A 12,032-nucleotide genomic window follows, 5' to 3' on the forward strand; every position below is an offset into this window, starting at 1 on the left:
AACAACTATAGGTGCTGTTCAAGATCCATCTGGGAACACAATATATGACCCGAAACAAATAAACAACATTTTCAGGGATTTCTATAAAAGATTGTATTCACCACAAATAAACCCATCTAAAAAGGAAATTGATCAGTTTTTAGACAACATAACTCTTCCAAAATTATTAGACACTCAAGCAATGGCACTGGATTCACCACTGACGCCAGGTGAACTCCAGGAAGCCTGATAAGCATGGCCCATAATAAGGCTCCAGGTCCAGATGGCTTTCCTGCTGAATTCTACAAAGAATTCTGGACGATTCTAGCGCCAGTTTTTTACAGAACGTTGTTAGGAATCAAAGAAAAGGGCAGACTTCCATCAAATATGAAATCTGCAAACATTAATCTCCTGCTAAAACCAGGCAAAGACCCTGTATATCCCTCAAGCTATCGTCCAATATCCCTTATAAATGTAGACCTTAAAATAATCTGCAAAGCTCTCGCAAAGAGACTAGAGAAAATAACCCCCTCGTAATTCATCCTGACCAAACTGGTTTAATAAAAGGTAGGCACTCATCAACAAATACACGCAGATTACTTAATTTGATAGACTACTCATACAGTAAAAACCTTGAAACTACAATATTTTCTTTAGATGCAGAAAATGCATTTGACAGAGTTAACTGGAAATTTCTATTTGCAACTTTACACAAATTTGGTTTTGGATCCTCTTTCATTAACTGGTTAAAAATACTATATAACTCCCCAACAGCTTGTGTCAAAACAAATGACCAAAAATCCTCCAGCTTCTGTCTCCTGAGGGGCACCATGCAGGGATGCCCACTCTCCCCTTCACTTTTTGCAATTTTTATTGAACCACTAGCAGCAGCAATTAGACAGAATTCAGTAATTAAGGGCATAAAATGCAAGAACATGGAACATAAGATCAGCCTTTATGCAGATGATGTGTTACTCTTTCTTCAAAATTCACAAACCAATATCTCTGGGGTGATGGAATTGATAAACACTTTTGCAAGAATATCAGACTACTCAATTAACTGGTCAAAATCTGCAGTCCTTCCAATAATCGCTCCTTCCATAATTCTTCTTCTACACCACTGCAATCGGGAAATATAAAATATTTAGGTATTAATGTTTCTCCCAAGCTTGCAGATCTAACTAAATTAAAACAATATCCCACTTTTAAAGAAGGTAGAAGGCGATCTGGCTAGGTGGAAATGTCTACCCATATCACTCATGGGAAGAGTTGCCGCTATAAAAATGATGGTCTTACCAAAAATAAATTATTTATTCTCAATGATCTCAACTAAACCGCCACAAGATTGGTTCAGATCTCTAGATTCATACATGTCCAAGTTCCTTTGGAAAAATAAACCCCCACGTATAAGCTTAAAAACACTACAAAAGACCAAGGATAAAGGAGGATTAGAACTACCTAACTTTCAGCACTACTTCTTAGCCACCAGGCTTCAGTTTATCTCAGGATGGCTAAAACATACCCTCTTAGATGAACCTTGGCTAGATGTAGAACAAGCACTTTGCATAATCTAGAGATTTCAGATCTATCCATTTATCAGCTCAAACATCCAACGACATGAATGCTTCAAAAGCGTCACCATCAGCTCTTCTCTGACAGCATGGTGGGAGTTTCTAAAATTGACGGAGTCTTCATTAATCCCATGCAAACGTACACCTATCTGGAACAACCCAGACATATTACTATACAATAATATGATAAACTTTTCAGATTGGAGTGGTAAAGGAATCAAATACTTAGAACATATATTAGAAAGAATAGAATTTATTTCATTTGACAGACTAGTTACACAGTATGGGATCAACAAGAAAAGCTTTTTAGAATATCAACAAATTAAATCCATAGTAAAAAAGAAAATCAAACCGGGTCAAGTTGAAGTACAAACACCACCAAGTGTGGTTCAATTTCTTACTCTTAAAACCCCCAAATTACTTTCCAAAATTTACAGAATGCTTTCTAAAACAGATGAATCAATATCACTTCCTATTGCAAAATGGGAAGCGGATTTATCTGAGACCAAAACTTCTGGTCTCAGATTTGCTTAAAAACCTTTCATCTAATTAGAAATTCCAGTCTTCAATTAATTCAATACAAAATACTACATAGAGTGCACTATACAGGTCATCGGATGTTCAAGATGGGTTATACGTCTACCAACAATTGCTCACACTGCCAAACCAATTCACCGGACAATTATATCCACGCTCTTTGGTTTTGTCCACCAGTTCTGAAGTTTTGGCGCGAGATATGTGAGGACTTATCAAAGTGTCTGAAATGTAACATTCCAACTTCCCCCTTAGTGCTACAGATAAGAATCTAACCCAAGTGGTTTTCACTGCCCTATGCATAGCCAAGAAAACAGTCCTCATGAACTGGAAAAATAAAAATAATCTTAATTCTAACCAATATAGAAATCTATTACATTAGTCTTGATACAGCCTACATCAAATCAATTGCTCTGGGCTCCTTTGATCAGCTTCATCACCTAGTGGGGGTGGGGTGGGGGGTCATAGTTTGGTCCCATCTTCGCAGTTGTGATTGGTGTGGGGGTAGGGACAGGCTTAGGGCATCGGGGGGTTCCCCAGGAGCATCTTCCTTGGAGGGCTCAACCCGGGGTAGCAGTCATGGCCTATTAAGGGCTCTGTTGTCTCTTAGGTGACGGTTTCCTCGTGGCTGCGTGCAGCGGGGCTAGGGGAGGGTCTGTGCTGACGGACGTGGGTTACTGACCTGGTAGCCTGGCTGCCCCGGGGTGGGTCCGCGACGGACATGGGGTTGTGGGGGTGCTCCGTCTCCGGGCTGGGGCCCTGGCTGGGACTCGGGGGCTTGTGTCCTGGTTGGTGTGTTGCCGGGGTTGTGGGCGGGTGGGTGTATGGGGGCCCAGCCCTGGCACAGGGTGCCGCCAGTGCATCGAGCCACCTGGGGGGCTCTTCGACTGGTGGGGGAGGTTGTTACATCTTGCAGGAGCTCTCCTCTCTTCAGGAACTCACTCTGCAGCAGGGGGGGATACAGGAGAGGTGGAGGAAGATCTCAGCCTGGGCGTCTATTGCCTCATGCAGTCTGGAAGATGAGTAGATGACGGGGTGGGTGCAGTTTTCTCTGTGGTGGGGTCGGGTGGGCTGTCCCGGGCTCTGTGGGGCCGGGCAGCGCTGCTGTACTGGGCCCCGGTCCGGATGGGCCTGGGCCCCCTTTCCCTGGCGAGTTGCAGAGTATGGGGGTGCCTACTGGGGTCAGCGGGGGAGCTGGCCTTGAGGTAAAGGTGTGTCACCAGGGTGCAGGGGAGGCACCCCCCCCCCCCCCCCCCCTCTGTCCCCTTCTGGCTGCCTGTGCCTCAATTTTATCTCACAACTTTGACATTCACATTACTCACACTCTCATAACACATACATATAGGGTCTTGGGGGTGGGCACGCTACACGGACTCCAAATTACCATCAGGGTGTACAACCCTGGCGTCGTTGCCCACCTCTCAATTTTAAATACACGTAGACATTGAGGGCTATCAGGAGGGGCTATGCGCTTACCTGCTGCTCTCTGGCAGGTAGCTTCATCTCCTCCTGGGTTTTAAATGTACCTTAGAACACACATGCATCAACACTACATATGAGCGGGCGGAGTGAAGTTTGGAGTCTTCTCACACCCCCGTTCTCTGCGGCCTGCTGGAGCGGGGGGGCTAGGAGGAGGAGTTGGCCATCCGATTGCGGTCTGGAAAGTGGGGCCTCCCTGCTGCTGCGGACTCGTGGCAGTCTGCATCTCCCCACCGCAGGGAAAAGGGTAACACCACCTGGGTCTGGATGCAGTTTCCCCCTCCAGGGGCAAGGGTACCTAGACCCGGGGCTTAGAGTACGCTTGGGGAGTGTGATTGTGTGTACAGTGTCTCTTTATGTCTGTCTCCATGTTGGGTGAGTGTTAAGTAATTGCATATGAGAGCATGAGGGTGGGAACGGATGTTTGTGTCTGTGTGTGCCTGTATGTCTGTGTCTATATGTCAAGTCGGGTAGCAGACGCCACCTCTCTGGGGACATCTCAGGCCCTCTAAGGTATGGAGGCCTATCTCCCCCGACCACTTCCCCTGCCATTGCCAGACGCCCTCAAACATCGGTGCATTGGTGGGTCTTTGTGTCCGGGGATGGGCGTCCAGGTACCCACCGGCTCACTTCTTGGCGGCTGCTTATCGGGGCCTGGAGCCTGGAGCCTGGGGCTCGCTCGGGCCACTCCGGGGGTGGGGTGCCCTTGGCCTCTCGGCCTGGGGCTCGGTGACTCTGGCGCAGCTGGCTGCCGGCGGAGCTCCCGGCGGAGCTCCCGGGTTAGTCACTGCAACCCCCCCTGGCTTATGCTCCGCGGCTGCTGAGTGACCCCTCATCTGGGACTCTCCTCAGCTCTTTCTGGGACAGTGGCGCGGCTGCCCCTCTGTTGGTCTTCCTTGGCCTCTTGTGTTCTGAGGGCCTCTGGATGTCTGGAGCTTTGATCTCCTCCATACCTGCTTCATACCCTGGTGGATGGGGCTGTGACTCCCCCACACCCTCTAGCAGATCATTACATGTAGGAACCTTTTAAAAACAAGCGCGTTCATGCTCACAGATGTACACACGGGTGCTCACACACACAATCTACACCCTTTTTTGGCTCCTACTTTAAAGCACACTGTGTGCTGTCAATCTTGCTGCACAATAATGTTTAACACTTAGTATTTACTGTTACATTCCCATAGATCATCATGATGTTGTTTATCCCTTGTTAAATGCTTGTTTTCTTTTTTCTTTCTCAACAGGTGATGCAGATGATCGATATATGTATTTCTGTCAGTTTATTTTGTTGGTTTTTGTTTGTTGCCGTTTATCCCCGACCCCAGTGGCGGTCCTAGCCCGTTTGGTGCCCTGGGCGAACACTCCCTCTGCCCCCCCCTCCCCCCCCCACACACACACACACAGACAAAACATATTAAGGATTGTACATTAACATAAAGCTGTTGTACACATACACACATATGAAGAGAGAGAGAGTATGCATAGTATGAAACGGCTACCAAACAGCCATCATAATTCGTCATACAATGAGAACAGGACAAATCAACAATTGACAATGACTAATTAATATTAAAATCTGTAACATAATGTATTATTTGGAGTTTAGTCTGTTACTGTTACTATTTTTACCATTTCTTCTTGGAGCAACTGTAATGCACATAATTTCCTTAGGGATTAATAAAGTATTCTGATTCTGATTGTTTCAGGATGACCTGCCATTATCCAATGACGCATCTGCTTACCTGCATCTTTTGCTCGTTTCTCTTCCTCTTCCTTTCTCTTTTTTCTAAACTGAGGACCTGATGGCTTTGAACTTTTCTTGTCCAAGCCGACAGCTCGCTGATTCTGATGTTTCCGCGGGTCCGCGTTTTGTGTTTACGCCCTTTTTGCGTTGATTCTAAAGCTGTTAGTTTTATCTCTCTCCAAACAATATTAACTCAACCAGCAGCAAAAGAAGATCCAAACTACGCTTCACATAAACATCGTCATGAATTCACTCTGACTTTTGCTGTTTTGCTTCCACCACACTTCATGCACAGCTCTCTCTGTCTCTCTGTCTCTCTCTCTCTGTACTTCAGGAACAGTTTCCCCGTCTAAAAATCTGTTTTCTGCATTATTCGCTTGCTTGTTACGCACAACTCTACAGTTATTTACAGCGCTGTCGGCCGCTGTTTTTTTTCCTTTTACTTACTTCCGAAAAGAAAATCTCATTTCTGCTGTTCAACAGGCTTCTGAACAAATGTAAACTTTTTAAAATTATACAAAATGCAAAACGCTTAGCCGTGTCTCTAATAAAACCGCTGTAACTTCAGAGGTAATGTTCATGTGTTGATTAATGGTTTTCTTTCGTTTTTGATGTACTGCAGAATATTTTTATAAAATCCCAGGCCATATAAAAATAGAAGCAACGTTGCCTGTGGTAGAACGTATACAATGCATGGAAAAATCTTTACTGCAAATGCTAATTTGACTAATTTAATAATACTAATTTTGTGTTGTAAGATTTACGAGTTTCATGCTTTCATAGTGGTACTTAGAGCTTGATATTTTTTATCAGGTGGTACACACTAAAAAGTTTGAGAAACACTGATAAGTGTATGTGTGCTTTTGGAAAACATTTAAAGCTGCTGTACAGAATCTTTGAAACAAGCTTAAAACATTTTTAGAATATAAACAGAGCATCTGCTTCTCTTTACAGCTCCTCACGTACGTACTGCGGCAGTCATACAGACAACTGGACGGTCCAAAAGTTGGCCTACCTATCACTGGCTGAGGTTTTAGTAAAGTTGTGGCTGAACTACATGAAAATATATAATTAATTTTAATCTCCCCAATCCATTATAATGTTATGTTGGAATGTTGTTAAAGAGGGTCAAAAATGTTTCAACCCAGTTTGTTTTGCAGATTCTGTATAGCAGCTTTAATATAGGGAGAACACAACTGCCAGATTGTGTGAGTAAAATCAGGTTTTTTCTCTTTGTCAGTTTAATAGTTTCTGTTGTGCCTGTCACTGTTCCCTGTCTGTTTTCTTAACTGGTTCTTCCTGACCTTGTACTTTCTCCTCACGTTTCCCTCTTTCCTTTCTCCCTCTTTGGACAGACAATCATACACAAATAGATGGTATTCAATTAGATGAAAAATTACATTAATATGAAAAAAATACTATTAAGATCACTAACAAAAAGTCCCCTCTCAGTGTACTTTCAACCAAAAGGCAGATAACCAAACCATATGAACATCTAATAAAAGATATAAATATTGAAACACTGATCCAACATTATCCTTTATTGATCATTTGATTTTACACTTTTACCTGAATGTGGCTCCTTTTCTTGAAAAAACTTCCTCATATCCATTATGAACCTGGCTGTCTCTCTGTACACACACACACACACACACACACACACACACACACACACAACAGGAGTTATAAGATTAATGGGCATCCAGTCAGTTAGCTAGTTAGTATCTGTAACGTTTGTCCTGTAAAGCATCTACCGGACACAGGTGTGAGGACAGCAATACTTTTATTAATACTGTGGTTTTCCGTTCACTGGGACACAGTCAATCCCGCTCTCTGCTGTCATGTCCGCTCTTCCGTCTCCGACTGTCACTGTCAACATATAAAGAGTGACAATCACTGTGGAATAGACTAGGCACCAGCACACACACACGCAGGTCTGTATTGCCAAGTTCCACATTTATTGACACTTCACAGCTGATATTTTGTCGCACAGACTGACAGCTGTCGATCCCAGCTGATGTGTGTCTCTTTTTCCTCCCCTCCCGCTCCTCTCCGTCTCACTATAACACAGGGGAGGGAAACCATCATCAGTCCACAATCGCCATCAGCTGTTCTTACCGGCTTCACCCGCACCGCCCCGTTGAGCCCACTGCCCCACTCCTCCCCTGCAACCGCGCCCGGGGCCACGCCTCCGCCACAATCACCTTCACTTCTCAGCACACCTGTTCACCCCGCCCCTGTGCCACCCCGGTAGCTCACTGCGTCACCCCTCCTCTGCAGCCAGCCAGAGACCACACCCACGCCACAGTATCTATTTCAAACAGGACAGCGGTAACAGCACCAGGCTACGGACAATTTTAAGTTTTAGATTTCAAATAGGTTATATAAATTTCAATGGGAGCAGCAGGACGGTCAAATGTCCCTGATTTTACTACAGAGCAGGACGGATTGTAGGGTAGCAAACATCGTCGTTTTCAACACTGCAGGTTACCTGGGTGTAATGTTTTTCAGCTAAAAGAAACATGTTCTGACTCCTACCTAACTATATAAAGAGTAACTGAAGGTTAAATGCAGCTAATATGTCCTGTTTTAAGTCAGGCACTTACACCTCCGCTCTGCTGAGTCTCAGCCACCATTGCTGTAGTGTTACAGGCCCCACTATGATGGGCGCGTAGCCAGATTACGATCCTGTAAAACAGGAGAGAAAGTGAACACAGGAGACACGCTGCTGTTCGCTGGTCAGTCTTGCCAGAATTTATTCATACAACACAAGCATATCTGCTCCACTCTTTTGTTAACTCAATTTCACAATAACTGCTCATTCCCTCACATGGCTTGTTTTCCACCAGTACATTTCAATATTAGTCCACACTACTGGCATAAAACAACAAAGGGTTTAAATGAATGAAACAAATGACAACTACACCTCTTTTCCCATAAATGAGATAAACAAAATAATTCATATCATCATGGTAGTGTCTTATCATAGAAAGGAAACTCTACTTTCAACATTACTGCACTACTTTCCTTGCCAGCATTTTTGTTGGCCGTACTCTTATTAGCGCTCTCGCTTCATATGTCTTTTTCAGACCAGTTAGATTCTAACACTGAAACAGCAAGTTTACACATGACTTCAGGCGGGCTCAGAACACTTTACACACACGTTATACAAAACATTTGTCATGAACACAAAGCTACAAGTTTATCAGGAACTGTAAACCCAACTGGGTTGGTGCTTCTTATTATTATATGGAGTATTATACGCAGTTGCAACAGCTTGCTAGCGTTACCCAGGCATGCAGCCTAGCTATAACATCCTACAGAGCTAAAGTAGCTCACATAGCGACAGTATAATACATCACATATCACAGACCCGTCTTATGTCATGAAAGTTTAAGTATCACAGTGTCCAACTGTGTATTTCTTTATGTTTTTGACCACATTACTGACCTGTAAAACAGGAGAGAAAGTGAACACAGGAGACACGCTGCCGTTCGCCTGGTCAGTCTTGCCAGAATGGAAAACTTATGCACCCGACTCAGTTCCCAAAGCACGCTGCGGCCCCCTACTGTCCAAAGTGTTATACACTCTCCTGGCAACAGGGAACTTACATGACATTGTGGCTTTAAATTACACCAATAAACCAGCAAAATAATACATGCATAATAATCTCTATATATCACTACACTTAACTCACAATTGTGACCACATTTCTGTGTGGATCACATGCTCCCAAACAAAAAAAGATGGCTCCAGACATTTCAAGAAAATACACAGAAAGTTCACACTTCTTAACACTTTAACTCGCTCACCTAGAAACAGTTCTTGAACTTCGTATTTCAGAGCGAATGTATTTTGTCAGTGTGTGTATCAATATGGGTTTGTGTATGGCATGACAGTGCAGGGGAATGGTTGGTATGGGATGTAGTGTGGCACAGCGAGGGGTGGCATTCCCCAGACTGGCAGGGCCTGTACTGTACAAAGTCCAGCGGGGTTAAGTGACCCGTGTGCTCGGTAAGATGGCTGGCCCAGGGACTCGTATGTGAGAACCCGAGGGGGTTTCCTGCCCCTGGCGGATCTCCTCACTGTGGCTTCCTGAGGAGTCAGCGGTCGAGCCTCATCACCCTCAGTCATTGTCTCTGGACACTCCTCCACATCAAGGTGTTCTGGATCAGCAACAGAGCAGTCTGCAGTTTGGTTTTCACCCTGCTCTTGTTCAACTTCTCTTTCAGGAGAAGTGCCTCTGGGTTGCTCTGCCATATCACCTCCTGACCGTGGCATGTATATTTGTTTTCCAGGGACATTCTGGGCTCCTTCAATATTTCTCTGGGACTGACGCATTGGTCTCAGATTCTTTGTTTGGCGTTGAGCCTGTGGTGATACTCTGAGCCAGTACTGCACTCTGGGTGCTTCACTGTCTGAGTTTTCAGAGTTGCTGCTTTCGGGCGTCTCCATCCCGTCATGTCCCACAGCAAGGTCACTCCTTTTCCTTCGAGCCCCTCTGGATGGCAATGGCCCCCTCTGCAGGTCAGGTAAGTCCACAGGTAGATTATTTACAAGGTGTAGGAGGTTCTCATTCATAGAGACCCCAAGGAGTGATGAATGCTGTCATGTGTCTGGATCTCTCTGCCATGTAGCCCTGGTGATAGGCTTTGCCTTGATCCAGGATGGTGAACCAGCTGTGGCCTCCTATTGTGTCTATGAGGTCCTGAATGCGAGGCAGTGGGTGGCGGTCTGGTACAGTCTTTTGATTTAAAAGCCTGTAATCGATACAAAATCTCAATGTTCCATCTTTTTTTCTGACACACACGACAGGTGCTGCGTACGGTGACTTTGACTTAACTATCCACCCTTTGGCAAGCAGATCTTGGATGTATTCTTTAAGAATAGAATAGAATAGCCTTTATTGTCATTGTACAGAGTACAACGAAATTGGAGTGCCACTCCCTTGGTGCAAGTTTCAATAATAAATATAAATGTAAAATATAAAAAGTACAAAAAAAACCAATCGTAAGTACTCAAACAATAGTATGTACAATATATACAGGATAGCAGCATTAATATAATGACAGTATGAATAGCAGCATAATATAATGACAGTGACGGTATGGAATAGGTTCAGTTGTTTTTGTGCTTATTTACTACGGTGATAGCTCTGGGAAAGAAGCTATCCCTGAATCTGTTTGTCCTGGTTTTATGTGACCTGTACCGTCGGCCTGACGGTAATAGTTCAAACAGTTGGTTGCTGGGGTGAGAGTGGTCCTTGATGATATTGCCAGCTCTGCTGAGGTACCGAGAGTTTGCAGTGACCTCCAGGCTGGGCAGAGAGCAGCCAGTGATCTTCTGGGCTGTGTTGATGACCCTCTGCAGTACTTTCCTGTCTGCAGCTGAGCACCCTGCATACCATGTTGTTATGCCGTACGTTAGGATGCTCTCTATGGTGGCTCTGTAAAATGTCACCAGCAGCCTCTCCTCCAGGTTGTTCCTCCTGAGCACTCTCAGAAAGTGGAGACGCTGCTGGGCCTTTTTAACCACCGCTGTAGTATTTGCAGTCCAGGAGAGGTCATCAGATATCTGCACGCCCAGAAACCTCATGGAGTGTGTTGTGATATTTTGATACCATGGTAGCATTTACAGGATATTGTTTTATTGTGATATTATACAGAAAAGAGTTACTCAATAAGGCCCATTTAATAGTTGTTTTTCTCTTTCTCTCTGACCCAAGAATTAATGTGTAAGACTCACAGGCTGGTACCCCAAGGTCGAAAACACCACAGAGACGAGACCACTTCCTTACTCCCATCCTCCCTTCTTTATCTCTTAGAAAAAGGCTCGTTAAAGGCTAGGTGGTTTGTTTCAGAATTCACTAATGAAAGAACTCTGTATTTTATGTCTAGGAGTGTATTTTGCTGGGATGATCATAAATTGTAGCTGAACTGATAAACTACACACAGGATACTTCTTTGCTCACAAGGCAGGAAGACGTTTCCTTATTTGGTCTGTACCGGTTTGAACTGGGAAAGCTGACACACGAACCTTTTTTTCCTCTATATAAGCTGTTATGTACTAAATAAACCTTTGAGTCGATTTGGGAAGACAACCTGAAGCAGTCTGTGTTTCCTTGTTCTCCCAAGCTGCTCCCGACGTCGTAACTAACCCAGCTGAATGGCATACCTGAGTGTTACTTTAAATAATTAGGAATCTTATAAGGAAAGGACAAAACTCTGCTTATCGCTCGTGCCTTGGAGGGAAAACCGGGATGGACATTTTTTCCTTCAATTTGGTGTCAGAAGTGGGATAGACTGACAGAAGGTAAATATGCGTCTTTCATATTTATATAAAGACCGTATTATACCTCTCTCAGTGATCGATCCATAAAAAAACGGGATATGCTGACGAAGTTTCACTTAGTGATCCAGAGAGATACACTGACGACTTCCTCAGTCCCCGAATAAAGTAAATTAACCCTTGTGTGGTGTTGGTGGACACAGGAAGTTGCCTGTTGTCTTGAAACGTACGTTAAAAAGTGAGAAGTTGCTCACTCAGAAAAAGTGACACAGGAAGTTGCCTGTTGTCTTGAATATTTCTCGTTAAGTGAGAAGTTGCTCACCAAAAAGTGACACAGGAAGTTGCCTGTTGTCTTGAAACGCACGTTAAAAAGTGAGAAGTTGCTCACTCAGAGAAAGCTAGTAAATAATTAAATTTAATTTTGTTAAAAAAAAAAA

Source organism: Copadichromis virginalis, linkage group LG16 (assembly GCF_057382275.1).
Source record: "Copadichromis virginalis isolate Kocher_CV1m ecotype Utaka linkage group LG16, C_Virginalis_male_GT1.1, whole genome shotgun sequence".
NCBI classification, from domain to species: domain Eukaryota; kingdom Metazoa; phylum Chordata; class Actinopteri; order Cichliformes; family Cichlidae; genus Copadichromis; species Copadichromis virginalis.